General features: G+C 38.2%; 1 protein-coding gene and 1 long non-coding RNA gene across 2 annotated transcripts in view; one reads left to right on the forward strand and one right to left on the reverse strand.

The window, feature by feature from the left end:
- Positions 1-26,448, reverse strand: part of LOC106965852 (sterile alpha motif domain-containing protein 5) — a 949,459-nt gene that overhangs the window by 782,834 nt on the left and 140,177 nt on the right. The window lies entirely within an intron of this gene.
- Positions 20,905-25,292, forward strand: LOC128315763 (uncharacterized). The gene is made up of 2 exons (XR_008298844.1): positions 20,905-20,940; positions 24,769-25,292. It is a non-coding gene; the product is annotated as an uncharacterized LOC128315763 (long non-coding RNA).

The following is a 26,448-nucleotide window of genomic DNA, read 5'->3' on the forward strand; positions in this document are numbered from 1 at the left end:
AAGCAGACCCTTCTGGTGCCTTGCAAACTGTATCTAGTTGGATTTTGACAAGGTTTCTCTTTAAAGAATGAAGCCGGAATTTCTACCTCTGGTGACAGTAGATGAACTTGTTACCAACAAACAGTCCCACTTGAAACATGATGAAAAGCTGGACACATGCAACCACAATTTTTGTTTAAATATTGGGGAATTATGAAGGCAGCCAAGATGTGAAGAGTAAAATCCTAGAGACTAGGGAAGCTCCAAGAGGTGAGCCTGACATCCAGCGTGGCTTGACTGAGAAGCCACAGAGAACTTCCACCGGTCTTAAAGAGCAAGAATGGCAGAAATCGGATTCTGAAGCCCACTGGATTTCAGTTCAGAACTCCTCTCCCAAACAAAGATGAGTGGATGAGAAACACATGAATGAGAACAGATGCATGAGAAACAGGGCTAACGCCAAACTCCAAAAGAAAAATGCATTCTCTTTGGATAAAGAGAACTATCACTGAGAATTTCAAGTTACCTCGACATGTTATTGTCCTACATTTGCTAATAAATAAAATAGTATCAAAAATATTAGGATACAAGGCTGGATGAAGAAAAGCCACAGAATGGAATTTAAAAGTGTGTGTGTGTGTGTGTGTGTGTGTGTGTGCGCATATATGCATACATAGAGATGTCTTTTTTTCCAGAATTTGTCTAAAAATTCAATGCAAACACAATCACAATTCCAGCATGCTTCTTTTTATTAAATCAATGGGCTGATTCTAAAATTCTCATGGAATTAAAAGGGGCCCAAAATATCGTCAAGAAAGAGTTATTGTACTGCAGATACAAAGATGTCTTTAAAAAAGGTCTAGTAAGTAAGAAGGGTGTGGAATTGGTGCAAGCATGGACAAATACACCAATGGATATAATAGACCAGAAAGAAATTCTTACTTATATGGGAATGTGATTAGAGCACAGCGGTGGAGATAGGATAATCTCGTTAAAGGCTGGGCCAACTGGATACCCACACGGCGGAAAGTAACTTGCTCTCTACCTTATCTCATTATAAAAATAATTCCATGTGATTATAATTCTAAATATGAAAGGTGTTGTAGCAATACAGCATTTAGAAGATATGTAAGAGAATACCTTTATGACCTTTAAAGATTTTTTAAACACAGAAATAAAAGCAGCAACCATAAAGGAAACATTTGATAAACCAGGCTACGTTACATTGCAAAATGCTGTATGGGCGCCTGGGTGGCTCAGTCGGTTAAGCGTCCGACTTCAGCTCATGTCATGATCTCGCGGTCCATGGGTTTGAACCCTGGGATGGGCTCTGCACTGACAGCTTGGAGCCTAGAGCCTGCTTCCAATTCTGTGTCTCCCTCGCTCTCTGCCCCTCCCCCAATTTTGCTCTGTCTCTCTCACTCTCAAAAATAAATAAACATAAAAATGTTTAAAAAGGAAAAGAAAAACATTGTGAAGTGCTGAAGAGGCAAATCACAAAGTCAGAGATGGTATCTGAAATATATAACCCAAAGAAATACTAACTCCCAGAATACATAAAGAATTCCTGTATTTTCTATAACAAAAAAGACAATTTGCCATTAAAAAAAGGGAGAAAAAGGGGCGCCTGGGTGGCTCAGTCGGTTGCGCGTGGGACTTCCGCTCAGGTTGTGATCTCACAGTTCATGGGTTCAAGCCTCGTGTCGGGCTCTGCGCTGACAGCTCAGAGCCTGAGGCCTGTTTTGGATTCAGTGTCTCCCTCTCTCTCTGCCTCTCCCCCACTCACGCTCTGTTTCTCTCTGTCTCAAAAATAAATAAACATTAAAAACAATTTTTTTAAAAAAGGGCAAAAAAGATGAGTAAATACTTCACAAAAGAGGATATCCATGCGACCAATAAATACAGTCCTCATTTTCCATGGTTCTGATATCTATATGTCACCCGTCACCCAACAGCACCGCAGATTTCAGTTACCACAGTTTCTTAACCTATAATGGCATGAAATGCAAACTTTGCTGATAGTTCTTTCGGCACAAGTTGCTGTTGTGAATAGTTGCGAATCATGACCAACGACCAATCACGTCACTTCTTTCAAAGTCTGTCAGTGATCGGTCACTGAGAATCCGTTATTTGGTTCCCTCACAGGCAGCAAAGCATGCAGTTGTGTTTCTTCCCTGTAGCCCCGTTAAAAACTCATATGATACTTCACAAAAAAACAAATAATCAACAGAGGGAATCGGCCAACTAGAGGAAGTGCAGGAAAAATAGGAAAGTTAACGAAAAAAAGGAAGAGGGATAATACTGAAAATAGAACCAAAACAATGTAAATGAAATGAAAGAAGAAATAACTGATCGTGAGAATGTGGACCCAGCCACCATCTGAAAGACTCTGGATAGGCAACCAGAGGAACTCTGTGAAGGCAAATGTATCCACGTAAAAGTGGTTGTGATGAAAAGGATTACGATCTCCCAGAGAAAGTGAGTCCAGTAAAATACTTTAGATTAAAGGACCTCTCAGGGGTAGTACACAAGATTGTAAGCGTGGGGGGTAAACTTAGGAACCCCAAACTTAGCAAGGTGAGTGACGAGTTGCCAAGGCATAGAAAAGATGTCTCTGCACTGGAAGCCACACAACGGGAAGGCAGGACCTGTCCAAACTTCTCTTACTCAGCTTTTTGAAGGTCCTTGAAACGTTCTCAGGGGGCCCATGAAATCAAAACTTTTAAAAATAATACTAAGACAGTAGCTGCCTTTTCCTCTGTTCTAAGGGATGGCTAGAAACCTGCAGGCATCTTAGCATGAATCAAGCAGTACCACCGAATGTATGAGCTGTCATGGATGGTCCTCTGTCCTGTACTCACGGTGAAGAGTAAGAATGAGAATGGAAGGGAAGAGGAGAAGGGGCAGGAGGAGGGGGAGGAGGAGGAAAGCAGTAGGGGGAGAGGAAGGAGGGCAGGAAAGAACAGGAAGGAGGAGGCAGAAGAGAAAGAGAAGAGAAACTAGCTTCACTTAAGAGTGTCCTTGATTAAGTAATAAATTTGTGTGTAATGCATTTATTATTTTCAAGTGAATACATAAATATTTAAAGTATTTCTTGGTTTTAATTTCTAATACAGCAAATACCAAGAGATGTAAATAGCAGGAACAAAAGGTCTTTAGATCCTCAATAATAATAATTTTATCAGGAAAAAGGGGTCCTGAGACTAAACGCGTTTGAGAACCACTCAGGAGATACAAGGTCTCTGATTCCTGTGCAACTACCCCACTTAAATGTCAATGAGCCCCCTTTTAAGTGCTTAAATCTTCCGAAGTAGTTAAAAATATTCATTATTCAGTCGTTTGTAGGTTCTATGTACTTAGGCAGACTTCTTAAATGACACCCAAAGATAAAGTTCAGCCTAGTTTCTGACCCAATGATCAGAATTTCCCAACATAAGTCAAAGGACAGTATGGGTGTGAAGTTACCTCCTTTCAACTTATTCAAGGAGTAAAATATGGCTTGAGGGCAGAGATAAGAGGAAGTTGTTACTTGTCTTTCAAAAACAAGTATCTTTGGTCACCATGAACTTCATTGAAGAATAAAACCCTCCACACCTCTACGCCCCAATATATTTTTCGCTTAATTTTTACACATAGTTTTACAACAGAGGTTATTATGAGGTAGGGTCCCCTCCCCAAGGAAAAACAAACAAACAAACAAACAAACCCTCAGGGTAACCTGGCTGTGTGTTACAACATCCCTCATGACCTTGTAGCATGAGACCACTTAATCAGACTGCATGTCTGTGTGTGTTACCATATATGGGAGACAAAGAAGCAGAAAATATATAAAAAACTATGCCACATGGCCTTCAGGCTCAGTTCTTTGGGTACGAACCCAACTGAGTGGTGCCTGCAGGAACGAAGTTCTTCCTGGAAAGAAAAGCTTCAGTGTGATGACTTGGTGTGAGAATCCTGCTACTATTACCTAAAATGAGGTAGATCTATAGGAAAGTATGATTAAATAAAAATTTACTCAATGTTTCAAAGTATATGAACAACAAAGGCACACCAAGTGTTAGATCACCTCTAAGAATTGGTGAGAAAAATATAACATAAAAAAGATTTAAAACTATAAAGAACATGGGGACAATTATCTGCAATTCTTAGCATTTAATTCAGAACCTAATCGTTTTTTTTAAGATTATTTATTTCGAGACAAACAGAGAAAGTGGGGGAGGGGCAGAGAGCGAGGGAGGGAGGGGGGAGAGAGAGAGAGAGACAGAGACAGAGACAGAAAGAATCTCAAGCAGGCTCCGCACTGCCAGCACAGAGCCTGATGTGGGGGGCTCGAACTCACAAAACTGTGAGATCATGATCTGATCCAAAACCAAGAGTGGGACGCTTAACTGGCTGAACCACTCAGGTGCCTCAGAACCTACTAGTTTTGAGGTTAGATTTTTGTAAACTTAATATTAAGCCAGGCTCTGATTCTGATTTTTAAAAATAGCGCGTCCACTAAAAATAACTACACAGCATGGGCTTCCTCAGGTGTTCATCTGGAAACGAAAGCAAAATCCTCTTTCCCACACCTAGGGCTATCACTGAGGCAAGTGTGAGACTTTTGTGAGGTTCCTGGGTTCTGTGAGGTGCATGTGGAAGTGATCAGAGCTTAGGGTCTCTGGACCAATTCTGGACCAACCAAAGCCCAGACAGTATTTCAATTCTGGCCAAGACAGATTAACAGGTATCACATTTAGCCTCCCACTTGTTACAACTAAAAAACTGGACAAAATACATGAAACAATTTTCTAACACTGGTCATTAAACAATGAAGGACGTTGATTCCCGTGAGATGAGAAGCAACAAGGTGAGCCCTGCAATTGTTGCAGCTTCCTCTCTCGTGAGAACTTCCAGGCCATGACTTAAGGACGGGAAACCAACACGGGGTGGGATGATCATCCTCAATTGAGGACACAGAGATGAGAGTCCAGTGAGGCAAAGGCAGCTAGAGTTTTCAGAAGAGCACCAGGATATAAAGGCTGTACAGGAAATAAACAAACAAACAAACAAACAAACAAATAAATAAATAAAAGCTCAGGGAGATTTGTAGAAGGTCTCTTTAACTGAGTACTAATCAGTGTATGTATGTGATAAAGCTACCCAAAGCTCACAAAAGGAGTAGATAGAGCCTTCCTCAAGACTCCTATAGAGCTGGGAATAAATAGATCCTGTTCCCACCAGCCAGAGTGGTACATCTCATAAGACATGGGGCATTGTGCCCAGTGCTCAGATGAGTTTTGCCTAGGCAGCGGGGTAAAATTCCCTCTAGAATATACACTGATGAGGTCCATATTAACAAATCTTAAAAGCAAGAACTGAAGGTATTAGGCTGTTTCCAGGTATCTAGGTAGCTTAACTGCATATCAGACCAAAGCTCAAGATGTTTACAAAGTAAAAAAAAAAAAAAAAAAAAAAAATACAAGGTAAAATTCACAATGCCTCACATCCAGTAAAAAATTACCAGGCACGCAAAGATGCAAGAAAATAAGAACCGTCAATGAGGAATAAAATTAATCAAAATCAACACTGAAATGATACAGATGACAGAATAGTAGACAAAGACATTAAAAACACTATAACTATGTTCAATATTACCAATAAGACAGGGGAGTGATTGAAATTAAATAGAGACATGGAAGATCCACAAACAAAAGCAAAACCCAAACCATACATTTCACCATGTGTGCCTGAGATCAAAAACACACCAGGTATAATTAGCAGATTAGGTATTACGAAAAGAGTAAACTCACAGACACGGCAATAGGAACTACACAAAATGAAACTATAAACTAGATTTAAAAAGAAAAAGAAAAGTGCATCAGTTCCCCGTGTGGTAACTTCAAGCAACGGAACTTAAAAATGAATTTGTAGTTAAAAATCTTCCTATCAAAAATACATAAATAAGTAAAATGTCCTGCTCAAATGGCTTGACCGGATTCTACCAAACATTTAAAGAAAGAAATAATACCTATTTAAATCCAGTTTTCCAGAAAATTGAAGAGTTGGGACTATTTCCAAATTCATTTCATGAGGCTGATATTACCCTGATGCCAAAACTATTAAAAAAACAAAAAAACAGGAAAATAAAACTACAAAACAATATCCTTCATGAACACAGAGATAAGAATCCTTAACTAAATTTTAGGTAACAAAAGGCAGTAATATGTAAAAATGGTAATACAGCATGACCAAGTAAGGTTTATCCCAGTAATGCAAGATTGCTTTAACACTAAAATTTCATTTAATGGAATTCACCATATTAACAGACGAGAAAAGAAAAACCATATGCATCACAATAGATTCAGAAAAAAACATTTAAACAACTGGGGGGCACCTGGGTGACTCAGTGGGTTAGGCCTCTGACTCTTGATTTCAACTCAGGTCATGACCTCACAGTTTGTGAGTTTGAGCCCCGCATGGGGCTCTGCACTGATAACAGTGAAATCATCTTGGGATTCTCTCTTTCCCTCTCCTTCTACCTTTCTCTCTCTCTCTCAAAATAAATAAACTTTAAAAAAATTAAAAAGAAAAAAAAGAAAACCCATTTGACAAAATCCAGTAACTATCCTTTGATAAAGATGCAGGGCTCAAACTCACGAACCGTGAGATCATGACCTGAGCCGAAGTCAAATGCTTAACTCACTAAGCCATTCAGGCACCCCGAAAAACCTACAGCTAACATTTTAATAATGAAAGACTAAGTGCTTTCCACCTAAGTTTAAGAACAAAGAAACAATGTCTGCTTTCAGGATGTCTACTCAACATTATAATGTAGGTTCTAGCTGGTGCAATACAGAAAAGAAAAAAAAGGCATCCAGATTGAAAAGAAAAAAAAGTATGACTGTCATTATTTGCAGACTGCATGTTTATCTGTGTGTAAAAATTTACAGGATAATAACAAGTCCACTAAAACTAATCTATCTATGAGTTTGGCAAGTTTGCAAAGTACAAGATCAATATATAAAAATCAACTGTATTTCCATATATTAGCAAAGATTGAACAATAGGAGATTGAAGCTAAAAATGCCATTTATGATAACAACAAAAATGTGACATTCTAGGTTTGGTTTGTACCTCCTTTTTTTTCTTCTTCTTAATTTCCACATAGGGGAGAGAGATTCAACTATGGCAAACAAACTGATGGTTACCAGAATGGAGGTGGGTTGGGTGATAGGTTAAATAGGTGATGGAAATTAAGGAGCAGACTTGTCATGATGAATACCCAGGTTTGCATGGAAGTGTTGAATCACTATACTGTATACCCCAAATTAATATTACACTGTATGTTAGCTAACTGGAATTTAAATAAAAACTTTAAAAAAATTTAAACATATGAAATTCTAAGAAATGAATCTTGCCAAAAGGTGGGTAATGCTCAATTAAAAGTATAAAATATTGTTAAGAGCAATTGATGAAGAATGAAATAGATGTTTATGGGTTGGAAGACTTAATAATATTGTTGAGATATCAATTATTCCCGAATTGATCTATAGATTTTTTTGCAAAATAAAATTACATGAAAATGCAAAGGACCTAGAAAATCCAAAGCAACTTTGAAAAGGCAGTTACACTACCTGATTTTAAGACTTACTAGTCAAGGTAGCATGGTGTTAGTATCATAATCAAGATAGAGAAATAATATAAGAGAAAAGAGAGTCTAGAAATGGACCCAAAGTATATGGTCAATCAACTTTTGAAAAAGATTCAAAAGCAATTTCATAGAGAAATCATAGTGTTTTCAAAAAAAAAAAGGTGAAGAATTACATACCCATATGCAAAAAAAAAATATTTCACCTAGTTTACAAAATACTTAATTATTAATTTAAAATAAAATTTCATAGAGAAAATGTAGGAAAGTATCTATTTTGGGTTCAGCAAAGATTTCTTAGCTATAACACTGAAAGGAAGATGAATAATATCAAAATAAGTTGGACTTCATAGAAATTAAGAACACTTAAAGGCAATATGACAAGTCCACAGCTGACATCATACTCAATGGTGAAAAGCTGAAAGCTTTTCTGCTAAGATCAAGGTTAACATAAGGATGCCCACTTTCACTACTTTTATTCAATATCGTATTGGAGTCCTAGACAGAGCAATTCAACAAGAAAAAGAAATAAAACGTACCAGAATTGGAAAGGAAGAAGTAAAGTTGTTCGTTATTTGCAGATGACATAATACTATATATAGAAAACCCTAAAGAGTATCAAAAACACTGTTAGAATAAATGAATTTGATAATGTTGCAGGATACAAAATCAATACACAAAAATCTTTTGTGTTCTATACACTAATAATGAACTATCAGAAAGAGAAATTAAGAACAAAATCGCATTGACAATTGCATCAAAAAGAACAAAATACCTAGAAATCAATTTAACCAAGAAAGTGAAAAACATGTATACTAAAAGGTACAATAATACATTAAGGAAAGAAATTGAAGAACACACAAATAAATGGAAAAATATTCCACGCTCATGGATTTGAAGAATTAATATTATTAAAATGTCCACACTACACAAAGCCATCTGCAGGTTTTGTACAATCTCTATTAAAATGTCAGTGGCATTGTTTTTAACAGAACCAGAATAAAAAAACATACAATTTTTATGGAACCACAAAAAACCTTAAATAGCCAAAGCATTCTTGAGAAATAAAGCTGGAGGCATCACACTTCTTGATTTCAAATTATATTACAAAGCTATAGTGTAGCATTATATACTACGGTATGATGTTGGCGTAAAAACAGACACATAGATCAATGCAACGGAATAGAGCCCAGAAATAAACCCCACACATATATGATCAATTAACATATGACAAGGAGCCAAGAATATACAATGGGGAAAGAATAAATGGTGGGGAAATTGGACAGCCACATACAAAACAAAACAAAACAAACAACAACAAAAATCAGAGCATTCTCTTCCACCACACACAAAAATTAACTCAAAACAGATTAAAGACTTGAACATAAGTTCTAAAACTATAAAACTTCTAGAAGTAAACAGAGGCAGTAAGCTCCTTGATATAGATCTCAGTGATTATTGTTTTTAAACTGACACCAAAAGTAAAGGCAACAAAAGAAAAAATTAACAGGTGGGACTACATCAAACTAAAAAGCTTCTAAAAAAAATAAAATTAAATAAAAATTAAATAAATAAATAAAAAGCTTCTGCACAGCAAAAGAAACCACCAACAAAAGAAAAAGTCAATCTACTGAATGGGTAAATCATATTGCAAATCCTCTGACATGGGGTTAATATCCAAAATACATAAAGGACTCATACAATTCAATAATAAAAACAACAACAATCAGATTGAAAAATGAGAAGATCTCAATAGTCAGTTTTCCAAAAAAGACATGCGGATAGCCCAGAGGTATATGAAGATATGCTCAGTATCACTAATGATCAGGGAAATGCAAATCAAAACCACAATGAGATATCATCTCACACCTACTAGAATGGCTATTATCAAAAAGACGGAAATGACAAGTCTTGGCGACAATGTAAAGACAAAGAGAATCCTTGGGCACTGTTGGTGAGAATGTAAATTGGTGCACCCACTTCGGAAATCAGTAGAGAGATTCCTCAAAAATTTAAGACTAAAACTACCATATGATTTAGCAATTTCACTTCTGAGCATTTATCCAAAGAAAATGAAAACAATAACAAATAAAGATACATGCACCTCCATGTTCATTGCAACATTATTTACAATAGTCAAGATATGGACACAATCTAAGTATCTATCAATGGATAAATGGATACAAAATTATGAGATATATATACATATAGATATACACAGATATATATAGAGTTATATTATTCAGCCATAAAAGAGACTGAAATCTTGCCATTTGCAACAACACAGACAGATCTTGAGGACATTACACAAAGCGCAGTAAGTCAGCGAAAAACAAATACCATGTGATTTCTCTTATATGTTGGTTGGGGGAGGGGATATACAGAAAACAGGTTGGTGGTTGCCAGGAAAGGGGGATGAGGTGTAGAAGAAATGGGTGAAGAGGGTCAAAAGGCAGAAAAATATGGTTTTAAAAAATATATTTAATATATTTAAATATATAAATATATATATTAAATATATTATTTATTATATATATTAAATATATTATATATAAATATATAAATATATTATATTTAAATATATTAAAATATATTAAATATATTAATTATATATATAATAAATATATATTAAATATTTATATATTTAAATATATATTTATATATTTATATAAATTTAAATATATATTTATATAAATATATATATTTATATAAATATATTTATATATAGAAATATATTTATATATAAATATATATTTATATATATTTATATATTTATATATAAATATATATTTATATATTTAAATATATATTTAAATATATTTTTAAAAATATAAAAATATTATAAAAATAAACAATTAAAATATATAATATATATAGTATTATGTAAGATGTTATATATATTATACATATATAATATATAATAAAATATTATAAAAATAAAATAATAATTTTGTACACTGATTACCTGTTGAAATGACAATACTTGGGGGCATATCAGGTTAAAGAAAATATATTATTATAATCAAATCTTTAAAACTATCAGAAAAGAGCATAGGAAAGAAATATCTTTATAATTTCTCCTGGGAAAGACTTCTCAAGCTGACACAAAAAATACAAACTATAAAAGATTATAAAATTTTGCTGTATCAGAACTACAAAAGTCCGTAAAATTAAACAAGTTAAGCAGCAAGTGGCATGTTGGAGGCAAATATTTATAAGATATTAAACAAAGGATTAGTATATTGACTATATAAAAAAAGTTTTAATGGATAAAGATGTCTAAAAGGTCTAATAGAAAAATGAGTTGAGGATATTAACTGACAATAAACAGAAATAAAGGTATCAATAAACAGATTTCTATTCAATTGTATAAAGAAAATATATAATTTCTTCATTTTAAATAATTGAAGTTAATCTTCCTTATGAACCTGCACCTCACTGCTATGGGTGATTGCAGGATGGGAATGGGGAGCAGGGCACTATAAACTTCTCAGAGAAGTGAACCTGTTTTTGTTCTAATTCACCTTCAGATAATAAGCCCCCAACTTCTCCCCAAAAAGACCCTAAGACCCTGACCGCCAAAGGAAGAATAAATATTATTTGATGCACTGTCCTTAATAAGAAATCAGACCAGAACATTTCAGAAAGATTTTCAACATTAGTTGAATCAACCTTCATTGTAACCAACTGGTTAAAGAAACTAGAATTCAGATTACTTGAGAATTCCCATTTAACTATTAGCTCATCTGTAAAATGAGAAAGTTCCCTTAGAAAATTCCTGGGTGTCTCAGTCAGTCGAACTTCTGACTTCAGCTCAGATCACGATCTCTCAGTTCGTGAGTTCGAGCCCTGCGTCAGGCTCTGGGCTGACAGCTCAGAGCCTGATGCCTGCTTTGGATTCTGTGTCTCCCTCTCTCTCTGCCCCTTCTCTGCTCATTCTCTGTCACTCCCTATCTCTCAAAAATAAATAAACGTTAAGAAAATTCATTCGCTTACTTAGCAAAGACCTATTTAGTGCTTAATTTGTGCCAAATGCTGTGTTTGGGAAATACAGATATGGAAAAAACTAAGTCCCTGTAATCATATTACTTGTAGGTTAGTAGGAGGAAAAAAAACAAAAACAAAAAAACAAAAAAAAAAACCTCTGCTCTTAGAAACTCATTATGAGATTGAAAATAAGCCACAGGTTGGGGGAGAAAAAGTGCACATCTTCCATCTGCTAAAGAACTTTAATCCAAAATACATAAAAACCTTAAAATTCAATGACATGAAAACCACCAAGTTAAAAGTGGGCAAAATATTTAAACAGAGTCTTCAACCAAGAAGATACACCAATTCAAATATGTAAGTGAAGAGATGCTCAACATCATTAATCACTGGGGAAATACAAATTAGAACTATGAGATCCCACTACAAACCTGTTTGGATCTCTAAAATAAAGAAAGTCTGACCATTTCAAGTGTCGGCTAGGATGTGAAGCATTTGGAACCCTTACCCATTGCCGGCGGGAATGTAAAATGACACAATTGCTTGGGAAAACAGTCCAGCAGTTTCCTAAGAAGCTGTCCATGACTCTACGATTTGATCTAGCCATTCTATTCTTAGAGCATCTGATCTTACAAATATGTGTGTACATAAATGTTCACAGCAGCTTTATTTGCAATAACCACACAACCCAAATGCCCATCAACAGGTGAACCGATAAGTAAATGTTGTTTATATAGCCATATAATTATAGTATAGTGAAGGCCATGCAGTAGTCTCCAATAATATTGCTGATTAATATTCATCAATAAAAAACAATGAACTACTGATACACGTCATAACAACCTTTTGGTAGGGATAGAGAGGCTCACTATCTGGATGTGGTGATTGTTTCATGGGTACATACATAAGTCAAAACTTAAACAAGTCGCAAAAGACAGAGCCCAAGCAAGAAACAGAGTCTTAATTATAAAAAACAAACCGATCATTACCGCAGGGGATGGGGTACGTAAGTGGTGGGGATTAAGGAGTGCACTTGTGACGACGAGCACCGGGGGACGTATGGAAATGTCAAATTGCTATATTGTACACCCGCAACTAATATAACACTGTATCAGCCAAGCAGAATTAAAATGAAAGCTCAAGCTAAAAATAAACGCAAATAAACTATAGTGAATAAGCAAGAACAAAACAAAACAAAACAAAAAAACCTTGAGCAACTGTATACTTTTAAATCTGGGCAGTTTATTGCATGTCAGACACCCGTGTGAGGTGTCCCCTTTCCACAAACTCCCATTTCTCAAACTGCTCTTTTACGGCTTCTCTCTGTCAGATGTCCTTAGGCAGATTTTATCTTTAAATGTTTGAATTTGAGTAAAAGTGTTGATAAGGACAAGGAATGGTACAGATTAGGTCCTGGGTCTTTCTGTCCGCTAGAAAAGAGAGCGTTAAGAAAACAAAAAGAAAAACCTTAAAAAGGAAGAAAATCATCCTGATTTATTACTCGTGTTACTGCGAGCGATCTGGCAGGAAACAAAACCAGCAGTTAATCTGCCAAGCAGGAAAAAATGCCATCCCTTTGTTGGTTGTTATGAAGCATTCGGCTGTTTTATGGTGGGAGTCTATCAAATTCAATACATTTTACATGATTGCAAATTCCTTAAAATATGAAGATGCTGTAACAGCGTAACAGTGAGGGACTGTGATACTTGGCGATAACAAATTTCGTTCTTCTTTGTAAAATCTACTGTTTTATTTTTAATAGTAATGACACAAATTGCTATCAATGTTACTTTACTAGAAATGAGTATGGTGTGCTTTAATGTGCATATGAAAAGAGAAAAATTGCTTTCTTTCAGAAGTGTAAGTCAGGCATAGAAAATAGCGAGGAGACCAACTTAGGGGTAAAATGTATCTATAAATATCTATGATAATTTACTATAAATTACACATTATCCCACCCCCACCTCTACCCCTCAGTGTTATGCCCTTAACCAAAGATGTAGGATGAGAACAGATTGTACCATTCTTTATCTTTTCTGCAGAAGCCCAGTTAAATGCAACCCTAAATGGAGCAGCTATTTCCAGGGGTAACATAAGATGACACTTGGGACGTGCCAGGAGTGTTTCAATTATGGGGAAAGAGCCTTGCCTGAAAGTGGCTTACTCACCCACTATGGGGTTGAATCTGTAGGGTGACCATTTACAACACTCCCCATTAGCTATGACCAACCCACCCATAGCCCCCCTGCCCTCGGCAGGGCTGAGGTCCCCGTGGCCTGACCTTCAAGTCCCTGCTTCTCCTCCAGCTCTCTACCGTCACTGGACACCCTCCCTGCCTCCTCCGTGACATCATCCTGACCCAGAACCGCCCACCCCATCACCACTCAGCCACCCTGAACACTTCACCCCCTCTGGGTTTCTAATCTCCGTCTCCGGGTTACACACTGACCACCGAATCAAACGTCTCTGCTGTTTTCTCACATTAGATGTGACTTCGTCTCTCTCCAACTCAAAACCTCCTGAGGACAGCCCTTCTTGCTCCAGCACCAGGGCCAGCGGCCAGGAGGGTCTTGTTTCCAACCAGGGCTCCCAGCTCACCCTCCCCCGAAGGCTCTTCAGGTACAGGTTCATGGCATCTGAGGCACCATTTTCTCCCCTTCTCCACCGTCCTCACAAACTTCATTTCTCTGCCATCATTCTCAGAACCTGCCTCACCACTTGAGAGGATAACTCCTCCAGCACCTGGGCCTTCCCAGTGTTCCCAGCCTGGTCTCACACAGCAAAGGCCAGGTTCACCTCCTGTCAGCCGCACGCACTTTGAGATTGCCCCGCTCAGGGATTCTGAAATACCCGCTGCTAATCACAGTTGACCGTCCGCTGTCACTTCACTGTCCGGTCACTTCCTGCTGCTAAACCTGACCACAAAGTCAGTGTTGCATTTTAATGGGATCTACGATCACCATCAGCAAACGAAGACACCTAGTTATCGGGACGGAGACGTTAACATTGTTAGCAGCTTTGAAGATCCGGTTTATAAGCCAAAGCCATAAACATCAGGAAAACAGTCGCTGTCTTTAAGAAAGAAAATCCTCCTTTTGATTTAGCAAAGCAAGTCCATCTATATGCTAATTTGAATGTTTATCAGGCCCTTCACCATCTGCCTCTAACTTCCTTCATTTCCTGCTCCCATGCCTTCTCCCTTGATCGGGTGTCCCTTCCGGCCTCTTAGCCCTGCCCCTCCAGACACCCCAGGTGGCTTTCCTCCTTAGGCCTGTGCCTAAGCTCATGGGTCATCTCTACCAGAAGAAATTTCCTCTGGAAATTTCTCTCTCTGCTGTCATCAAATTTAAATGTTACCTTCTCTTTGAATCTTTCCTAGATCTCTCAGGAGTTTTCACTCCTAATCCATTTATTGAGCGCCTGTTACAGATCAAGCACATTCTAGAATCCAGAGGTTCACCAATAAACAGATGAAAATCCCTGCCCTCCTGGAACTCACTTTCCAAGAGGAATAAGTTGATAATAAACAAGAGGGCAGGATAAAAAGAGATGTGCTGCAGACCAGGCTAGAAGAATAGGGAGTGTTGAGCAGCTGGAAGGGGAATTGTAAACATAAATAATATAAAAAAGTAGCGTGGCCCAAAATGGCCTCAATGAGGGGATGACCTTTGAATAAAGATCCAGGAGCTGAGAAATGAGCCTGCAGCTGAAGAACGGTGAGATCACTGTTCACGGCTAATATCTTGATGTCCAAAGTTTGATCGTGGATTCTGTGAGGACAGAGACGATTTCTTATGGATGTCTGTGTTTCCAGTTTCCAGAATGGTTCCTGGCATCTTGAGGGGTTGACAAATGACATTTGAATTAAAATTAATACCTACAGCATGCTCTCCTTCTCCCTATCGGGGTACATTTCACATGTGCAGGTGACTTTTCTCAGAGGTCACATTACAAATAGGCAACTGAGCGACAGATGACAAACTTCAATTACCATAAAAGCAACACCCCCCATGCTTTCAGTGCTCATTGTAAAATAAACAGGGAAAAGGTAACTGTCCTTGGTTTGATATATTGAACCTTAAAGCTAAATTCTTGGCCTTCTCCAACATATTTACAAGTGTCTCATAAAATGTAAAGGAAATTTATTTCTTTTGCATGGCATTTTGTTAATGTAAATGACCAAAAGTTTCACGCAACGCATCATCCTTGAACTATAGCGATTCCTTGCAGCACCACATTAATGGAAAATCACCGTCAGTGCAGTTTGAATGGATTCTGGGAAGGCAGGACAGTTTTCCACGTTGATAAAAATATTTTAAAATCTATATTTAAATGATACCGCTAAGCCAGTAAATGGTTACAATACGTATCGAATGCAGCACATTCAAGCATGAGATCTTAATGACACAGATCAGGTAGGAGCGTCTACCAAAATACATCAGAAGCTTGTGACCAATTGACAACCGTCACAAATACAAAACCCTCATGGAATGAGTTAAAGTGACTCATAGAAAAGCACACAGAAAGGTTTATCCCTGTTGAGATGACATCACTGAAGAACAAAACTATCTCTGGAATATCTGCGTCAATTACGTTGTTGGGGAAGCGATAACATTTTATAGTGTGAATGTGTATTAGGCACTCACTCGACAAGATGACCTCAACAGTGAAGCAGAAGGAACATATTCAGGATGGGTCTTTACATTTCAGAAGTGTGGTTGTAATTCTAAAAGAAGCCCATGAACATAGACTGGAACCATGCTTTCATCATATAATTAGAGCTTTTAGTCTCCTTGTTACAATCATAGATTGCCCATAAAACCTAAGAGAAAAAGAATGTTTGATGTATGATCCCCATATTACTCTCTGAATATAATTGTTTCTACATAAACATTATGGTTTTTACGTCTTTGAGGGTTTTTGTCAAAGCTGTGGGCAAAACATAAGGTTCTTTCTACAAGTCAATTTCAGTCAATTAGTAGTGGCTGGCCGGATCACTGTACTGAGGAGAATGTGCACTAAATCTGCTATCAGCAGGCAAGACTGCGGTGATCAATTATTAATGTCTGCCTCCGGCGAGGGTTAATGTTATAGCATACGCTATTCTAGGCTTCAAAGGATGATAATATATTATTGCAAGCACACATGGTGATACAGGAGAAAATCCAGCTTGAGACCTGAAAAGAAGGATGGAAGCAGGAAGAGAGCAGACCATCGTTTTGTCCAGCTGTCCCTCCTCACTCGCAGATTCTCCTTTTGCTGAAAGCTTGCATTTATGTTTTTGCTTGTTTGTTTTAATAAGGCAGGTAATTCCTTCACAGAGTACAGATCAGCTACCTGCCTCTCAGGACATGAAACAATGAGAGAATGACCGTGTATCTGTTGAGGTTCCATCAGGAAAGCAGAACCTACACTAGATATTTCACGCAGGAAGAGACTGCATGCAGCGCTCTGTAGCAGAATTCAACTCTGTTAGAGAGGCGTGTACATGGGGTGCAGAGCCGCTCTATGGTGTCCCATAACCCAGGTTAGAAGAAGTTGGGGACCTGGATGCAGAGATCATCCACCAGATGTTTCATGAGGAAACCCCGATTTACATGTGTGCTACTTGTGCAGAATTTGTGCTACTAATCTTGGCTTTGAGGTTGGTGTTCACGAGTGTGAAAGGTGGGTGGAAAAAGGTGAACTTTAAGCCTGGAAGAGAAAAGATGAGCTGCAGGTGGGCCCCAGCTCTCCATGACAGCTCCCAGAGGCACAGTCTGTTAGAGCCCGGGCATCAGCCGCAATCCTCCAGCCCCCGATTTGCTCTACCCCCATCGCCCAGGAAAAGCTTAGATTGTCTTCCGTTTCCTACCAAAGTCTGTTCAAGGACCTCTGGGGATATGTAGTGCTTAAGAAATGACTATCACAGCCACTGTCCCCTTTTTCTCTCCTATCCAAAGAGGACACGAAAATAGTTTTCAGTTTTTATTTACAGAACATTGTATCATTAGTGCACTCATTGTGATTAAACACAAATTTAAACTACTGTTAACCATTTCTAATAAGTACGGAGCTTAAAGTGACCTTGTACAATATAACCATTTTTATTCATTGTCCAGAAATTTGAAGACACCATTACGCTTTTTTTTTTTTCTGGCAAGTAGACCTCCAGTTTCTTTTAAAATCCTGTTCTTGCACAGACTAAAGTCTCCCTTTCCAGCACATCTTTCATTCATGTTGGTCTTGCTGAATGTCCTAGCTTCATTGCAATCCCATCATTGAGAAATTGATAAGTTTAAGATTTTTTTTTCTTTTAATACTGTCTTTTTCAGGTAGACATCTAAATAATCAGCATTCAAGATATTTCTCTAAGAGTCTGGACAAGATAAGAAAGCCAGGATTAGGGTTACTATTTAACATTATTCTAAGAGTTCTGCCCAGTGAAGTAATATAAAATAATGAGTGGCATAATTGTAGGAAGAAAAGAAGCAAAGATATCACTTTAAAAAATCGGAGATGAAAATCAAACCATGGTACACTATTTGGCTCAGCAATAAAGATGTTTAAAAGTTCTGATAATGTAAATAGTGGCTATTGGTGGTAAAAAACAACAACAACAAAACAAAACAAAACAAAAACAAAACAAAAAAACCCCACAAATCGTGATGTACGTTATTTGGGAGGAAATGAGGAAGCTAAGCAGAGGAATTTAAAAACTGAATTTTCATCCAGAAAATCTATAGAAGTTGATATATAGGGAAAGATCAGTATAATCAGAGCATTTAGAAATAGAAAGAAAAATGCCCAGAAAACAGGGATCAAAAATTGCTTAAAGAGGTAGCTTCTGGGGAGTGCAGAGGAGGTGAGAAGGGCTGTGACAAAGAGATTGACTTTTTTTCATTATCAGCTCCTTAATGGTATTTGCTATTGATTTATTTAACTATGCACATATAGATCTTGGGTAAAAATAAATCATGATTATCCACACCATGAAATACTATGTAGTTGCTACAACATGTGTTATTTTGTAATTAAAAAATAAGTTCTTAATCCAAGAAAATCCATTGAACATTTGCTGAAATCAGTGAAAGTGTCTAGAACAAGGTAAACAAATAGCTTTCCTATGGATCTTTAATAATTATTAGAACATATAACGTGAAAGCGTCCCATTCACAATGGGGACAAGTATAACACACTAGCAATAAGACAGATAACACATGTACATAAGCTGTAACATTTTATAGAAAACTACAGATGAAAACATGTAAGTGGAGAGGTTAACCATGTTCCTGATTGGAAAACTCAATATTGCAAGCCCATAAACTCTCCTAAAATTAATTTATAGATTCAGTGCAGATTGCAACAAAATCCCCCATAGATTTTCTATGGAACTTATCCTGCTGATTCTAAAATCCATCTGGAAGAGTCAATGTGCAAAATTAGCTGAGAAAACGCTAAAAAAGAAAAAAAAAAAGGGACTTGCTCTACCAGATATCAAACACATTATAAAGTTCCAGTAGTTTCTAAAAACGAGGCACCAGAGCAGGAATGAACAAGAAGATGAACGGAAATGGGAAAAGATAAGCAATTCACACTTATACAGTCTGATGGACACATGAAAAGACGCTAAATCTTTCTGATCAGAGGAGAAATAACAATTAAGCAATAAGCTACCTGTTGCCCCATTTGTTGGAAGTATTAAGGAAAAATTAATAATACCGTATTCTGGAAGATACGGGGAGCCTGTGTCCCCATGTGCTCTTGGTGTAAGCAACTTGTTTCAGCCATTCTGGGGACAATTTGGCAGGAAATCTACATGGTTAATATGCTTAAACTTTGACCCAGAAATTCTACATCTGGAACTCTATCCTGGGGTTGTATTCATACATGTGCTAAAAAGATACACACACAGGAATATCTGCTGACCAAAAAAAATCCTGGAAATTCCCTAAATATCAATTATTATGTTAAAGACGATGAACTCTGTAGCCATAAAAATAATGTGGTACAACCTTATGTATCAAATGGGCAGATATCCCAAGGTATACTTTATACTGAAAGCAGGAAAAGCAAATTGCAGATGACGTGTAGGAAGATACAAGTCATTTATGATCTATATATGTATGTGCATATGTACATAGAAAGAGCTTTTCAAGAACATACATGTTTAACAAATGTTCCTTTTGAAAGGAGAGATTGGGGTAGGACAAAGACAGAAATTCACGTTATACTTCATGTATTCTAAGATTGATTTTTTTTTCCGTGGGAAGAAGTGTTCACATCCATTTGTAATTAAACATTCTCTCTCTCTTCCTTTCTTTTATTTTAGAGAGAGAGAGAGAGCACAAGCAGGAGAGTGACAAAGAGAGAGAATCTTAAGCAGGCTTCACACAGTGTGGAGCCCGATGTGGGGCTCAGTCCCATGACCCTGGGATCATGACCTGAGCCGAAATCAAGAGTCAGATGCTCAACTGACTGAGCCACGCAGGCACCCACGTCATAGTTTCATAGTGCAATAGTAAAAGCATTATAAATCCATCTACCAAAGAAGAAAGCCTATGGCAACCATATTTTTATCACTTCGTGTGTAAGTCGAAACTTTAATTTTATCACCTGGACTTTTTTTTTTTTTTTTTTGCAAGAAAGAAAAACTACACGTGGTGCAGAACTCAAAATTAAGTGCTTACCTTTCAGTTTAATCATTACCTTTTGTCTCTTTTTTTTCCACTATGATAATTAAAGTTTCTGTGGAAAAGAAGAGGGAGAGAGAAGGATACAAGGAAAATTTGAGTAATTCCAGAAGATGTGCCAATAGTATTCTTACTGCATAAAGTGACTCATCACCTCTCCAACCTCAGAGAGGTGGGAAACAATAGTCTGGAAAGTAGCTTTGTCCTAATAAAAACACGCACGCTCGTGCGCATGCGCACACGCCAAAAACACGGAAGAAGCAGACAAGACCAAACTGCTCGCTCAGCTTTTTCTTAGCCCCTTTTAGATTTTTCTGGAAAGATGTTCCAAACTAGCCTTTGCCACTAAGTCTCCCCTATTCTATGACAAGGCCTTTTTTTGTAAAAAATCTCAAATTGCCATGCAAATTGTTAGAGGTGATTATTACCAGTTCCTGCAAATTACTTTGTAATGCCTTTCATCCTTTCTCTAATCAACCCCTCACCATAAAAATAAATAAATGTGAGGCCTTTAAATGAACAACAACAGCCCTGTACCTCGTGCCTCATACGTGCAAAACTGGGAACAATAAACTGTGGGAAAACACAAGCTGAGACGCAGGCCTCTCTCTCTCTCTCTAAAAGCCCTCATGATGTCATAGAGATGGAACACAAGTTCTCAGTAGCATCCCGGTAAATGTCTCCTTTATTTGAGGATCCTCGGGGTTTTTTCCTGGTTTGGGATTTATTTCTTGTCTATGGGAGCTATGTAATAGGAGGACGTCACTGTATTTGCTAAATTGGACATTCTGAATCAAGTTAAAAAAAAAATCTGTTATTCCCAAATCACTTCGTTGGTAATCTGATCACAAAAAGAAAGCTGATTCCCACTTAAACACAGAGGGAGAATGTGGCTGGTTAGGGCCACCAGGGGAAATGGCACTTTTGTCCTCGTTGGCTTCCTAAAGCAGCTTGGGGCACAGGAGAGGGGGTGTCAGAGGCCTGAGGGGCACTGAGGAGGAAGGGCCCAGAGCTTTCAACAGCCAACACTAAAGCAGAAATGGGGATATACGTCCTTCTTAGCAGCAGACTACCAAGGAAGTCATCTGGGGACTCCAGAAAGCATTTTTATTTAAAGCCCTCTTCTCGAAGGATGCATACACATCCCATCGAGCCGGTAGCAACAAATCCTATGCAACTACTCGTTAAGCCTGAGTAAGGCAAACTTATGGAATCATATGTAACAAAAGTAAAAATTAAAAACACACACTCACAGAGAATAATTAGATATTAAACAGGCAAAAATGATAATCCTTTCATAGCCTTTGCTTAAAGAAGCAGCCTGGGAGGGCAAAAACACCAGAGGGTTGAACATAGTTTAACTGTTCATTTCTAAGACCTCCATAGGAAAAAAGGGGGGAAAAATAGACATACGAACTATCCTACTGTATTTTCAAAAGAATGTTTTCACACTAGAGATAGCTCCTTCATTGAAAGATGGTATCGCATCAAGGGTTGTCTTGGCAAAAACTATGTCAGTTGACATCTCAGGGACCGCAGCTGTGGAGATGGCTTCTGCGGCTGGTCGAAGGGACAGACTCGGAAAGCGGTGGGAAATCACCCTCTAATTATATTAGGCTTGAGTCCTGGAGTTGACTGGGGAAAAGGCACATGGTAGGAATTCTGTATGTACTGGGCGGGGGGACGGACTGATCTTCACAGGTCTGTTGTCCATTCTTTCCAAAACATCGTTCTTTTTCTCTTCCAATTATCAAAATACTCCGTTGTCAATGGTAAATTTTTATAAGGTAGAAAAAAAATTCAGAGAGGGCAATACAACTCACAATCACGTCATGTAAACCTAACAATTTTTCACTTTGAGGTTTCTCTCTTTTCCTTATGTTCTTCCAATGCTTTCCAAACATTAATTTATAAGATACATCACAGAGTTTATCTGACTGGTATATATACAAAAGAGACCTATCCACGTGAAATGACAAAAGAAGCACCGTGGAATAATCGTATAAACTACATTAAACTATGTTTGTAGATTCAGTTGCTTAAATTTCATCTTTAAATGCAATAAAGGCAATACAGTGGAAAATACAATAAAAACATTCTTTTAGGAGAAGACATTCATCACCAGAACCATATTCCACAGTAACAGTGCAAATGCCCATTCTAGTTAAACAAGGTTGAGCGATTCCCCCACTTACTTTTCTACAATCTTGGGACCCAATAAAGGAATTGCTACCTAAGTAAATTTTATGAAGGTTATAGTAGGGCAAACTCAGAACAAAGGAGATATAAAACAATAATATTTAAAGCAGCAATGAAAAGCAGCATGATTTAATTTCACCAGCAGATGCTTGCTTGGTGCTATTTGCTTTACCTTTTGTAGGATTTAGGAATTTCTAATGGCAAAGAACCCACCAAAAACCTAGATACTTCACGCTTTTCAATGTGATACACGTATCAAACATATTTGATTTTCAATTAATTCTGCAAATATTCTGTTCAGTCACGAGAGAGTAGAACAAAATGCCAATTCAATTTGCACATGATGTTAAATGTTTTCTGGATTTGTGTTTTTATTTATTTTTAATTTATGGAGATCCTGTTTGCTGAATATTAGCATAAATGTCCACTCAAAGAGAGTCCTTCAATAAACACAATTGGCTTATTTCTGTGTGTACTAGAGGAGTCTTTTTCTACGAAAGGATCACACACAAGCACATCTCTGGGCATCAGTGAGAAACCAGGATGATGGAGGAAATCTTTCTGCAAAGTACACGGACCTCAAAAGTATCAGGACAAGTTTGACCCACTCAGAAGATGGCTTATAGTATATTTATCTCTGCTGGTCTCCTGGAGTTATAATGATTACTGTCAGCAGGGATGCCCTTTCCTCTAGCAGAGCTGACACTGCTGAGTACAAATTAAAGGGAAATCAGATTTTTTAGTAGCTGAAAGTGTGGCGCAAGTGGGGGAGGGGCAGAATCTTTCCTTCCCTATCTTTCTTCTGGCCATTTTGAGTTTGTCGAGGAGACTCACACTAGAAAATTTAAACAGAGATGATGCACGCTGAATGGGGAAGTTGTCACTGTCGAGTAAAGTGGTGGGAGACCACTACCCACGTTCCTTCAGCTTTCCCTACTCATTACAGAGACAAGAGAAGATGAATCTCACAACTTCATCTTTTAGAACTTGAAATATATTCTGTGACAAATTCCAGATGCGAAGGATGCAAAGGAAAAGACAAAGGATGCAAATTTCTTAAAAAAAAAAATGGACTCCATGTGTAAAAAAAACTCAGAGAAATGGATGAATGGAACAATTATAGAATCCTTTATCTTTGGAGATTTTTGTATTAAGGTTTCAGGATTTCCTTGCGGAAGAAACAGTGACGTGTTTTCAAATCACTGATGAAAGGCTTAACATAAACACAATATTCTTCGTTCCCATTTTCGTGTTTCTCTAGCTTCATGATAATTCGCACTAAAAACAGAAGTCAACCCCTGTCCTGACCGGATCCCTAATTGCATCAAGGTATGCTCATGTGGTTATGACATATTATCAGATGTTGCTTTTATAAAATCTCCTACAAGACAGTGACCGTATACTGTGAAATATTAACAATTAAAAACAAATCCCACTTGTCAAAATAAATACATCTGTCTGTTACAATATCTTTGCTTCTTCCCTTGTACTTGTTCTCTGAAGCGGCAGGTGTCAAAGTGGCTCTCTTTGTTGTAGGACATGTACCCAATTATGCACACCATTTAGAAGGGACCTGACAGCAAACTAAAATGATTCAATGCATGCCAGAGGGATGTAGCAATAGGGGAGAATCTAGACAATCAAAGGACTCTAGTTCAAGGACAGTCAAAGACAACTGAATGGGCCCCTAACCAGAACTGTTCCATCTGTGATCTTTGACCCACGCCATTGCACCCTGGACATGCCCACCCATCGTAGGGATCCTGGAGTGAGGGGTCCTGACACACAGATGTGCATTCATCAACAGGTGAAAGAGATCAATCTCCTGAGAGGGATTTCATTTATTACGCAATCTGTGGCACAACCAGGTTGCTCGGGTTTGCATGTAACTTTCCATTCCTTCACGAATTCAAATCACTTTCTTGCCTATCAAAATGGAAACAAGCCACTTCCCTCCGTCTCTCAGATTTTGCATCCCCATTCATTTTAAGAATAAACTGGAGAGCCAGCTTGCAAGGTCAGAATGAGGCCCTTAACTGTCAAGTGAACTAGAGGGTCCCAGAGGCCCGCCTAGAACATCTGTCTCTGAAAGGAGATAGTTATGACCTCGTTTGTTATCTGTTCCCAAAGTTTGATAAGTTACAAATGGGATGCATCTGAGCTGTTTAACTGAGAAAGGAGAGTAAGTCCATCAAATACTATAGCTCTTTCATCTTGCACTTAATTCAGATCATTATGCTGAGGAACTACCGCTTACCAGTAAGCGTGGCTGATCTGTTACTCCTACTCTCCTTCCTGTAGACTCTCATGTGGGTCATCTGCCCTTTGCTGCTGTTTCTTCCTACTCTCCTGAGGATGTGAGATGCAAAGAAGGGGACGAAGTGAGTGGAGGGACATCGCTCACCAATCTACACCAATGAAGGGAAAATGGGGAAACCATGAACCTAAATGAGAGGCAAGCTTTCTTAGCTAAGTGAACGGAGAAAGGTCCTCCTAACGAATGAGGACGCCCTGGGTAATCTTAGCTCTGTTCCTTCCAGCAAGTCTATTTTCCGCAAGATGGGCTTTATTCTGAGAGCCATTAATAATTTGATGGCTAACAACTTCTGCCAAGATCACATGATACCCCCACACTTCTCAGATGTTTGAGAATTTTAAAGAAACGCCTGCCTTAAAAAATGTAAAAGATATTGTCTTCCATCACAATATAAGGTGTGTTTTCCCCTAGATTTTGTCATTACTTCTTCCAAGAGAAAACAACACTTTCATTTGTAATATTTTAAGATTATATTCTTCAATAAAATGTCTGAGGGTGAAGTCACAAATGCAAATGCGTTTTAGTGATGACACTTATTTGGAATCTTAAGATTCCATTTTTTTTTTCATGGTTATTCGTGGCTCTGCTGGGCGGGCAGGGGGGCCAGGGGAAATCCTGACAAAGTTTGCTCCTAAAGGGACTATACTTAGAACTGCCTATTGCCATCCAGAACATGAGCCCTGATAGCCAATCTGGAAATTTATATCCTCCTCAGCCCAGAATATTAGGGATAAGTCTGTGTCTAACTTCACTGAGCACTCTGGCAGACAGGAAGGGTGACCTAAATAAAACTTGGGGGATCAGTCTCGAAACGCTGTCCCAAAGAAACCTTGACCTGATTTCCCCAATTCCTACAGATCATGAAACCTAAAAGGCCAAGAAGGGGTAGCAAACCGTGGCAAGGTCTCCTCCAGCCCGGCAGTGGTTCACCCTGGTGGAGAGACAGGGTGGCCAGAAGACAGAGGTCTAGAGAAGGGAGGAATGCTGGAAGTCACTCTATAAATCCTGTCTTCCAGGGCATGCCGGACTTCAGTTTTAGTAAAACCCACGAGCACCATTTCAGACAGCAGTCATGACTTACTGCCCTTGCACGTAATATACTGTCGAATATGAAAAGAGACACAGGAGAGGAAATGATCCAGATGTTCACACATGTACGGTTCCCATGCTTGCCTGAGAGTCCTTCCACAGGAGGAGCTGGGCCATGTCAGCATGTTAAAAGGACAGGCGCATTTCTAATTCAAGGCCCTCAAGACCCATCAGCTCTTCAGTAGCCTCAAAGCTCCCTGTCAATGCTGTTAATGGCAAAGCTAAGCGCGTGAGTGTCTTCGGTCAGGGAGCTCCTAATAGCATCGTGATTGCCCAATGATTGAGAACAATCATAGGGAGAAGACAGAAATGGCCTATTAGGACTTCGTGGCCATCTCCCCTCCCTCCCCACAGAGCAGCTTTCTTTCCACAGGCACAACAGAGCCGTGACCTACAGGAGAGGTACTATATAGTGTTCCCTGGTTCCATGGTCAGCTGCCACAAGCCATGAAAATCTGACACTGGGGGACGGAACTACACCCTACACCCTAATGCTATTGATGTGTACCCTGTTGCGACGGATTGCCAAAGATCTATTCATTATAGCTTATTACTGATATTCTAGATGCTATTTC

This window comes from Acinonyx jubatus, chromosome B2 (assembly GCF_027475565.1).
Source record: "Acinonyx jubatus isolate Ajub_Pintada_27869175 chromosome B2, VMU_Ajub_asm_v1.0, whole genome shotgun sequence".
Lineage (NCBI taxonomy): Eukaryota > Metazoa > Chordata > Mammalia > Carnivora > Felidae > Acinonyx > Acinonyx jubatus.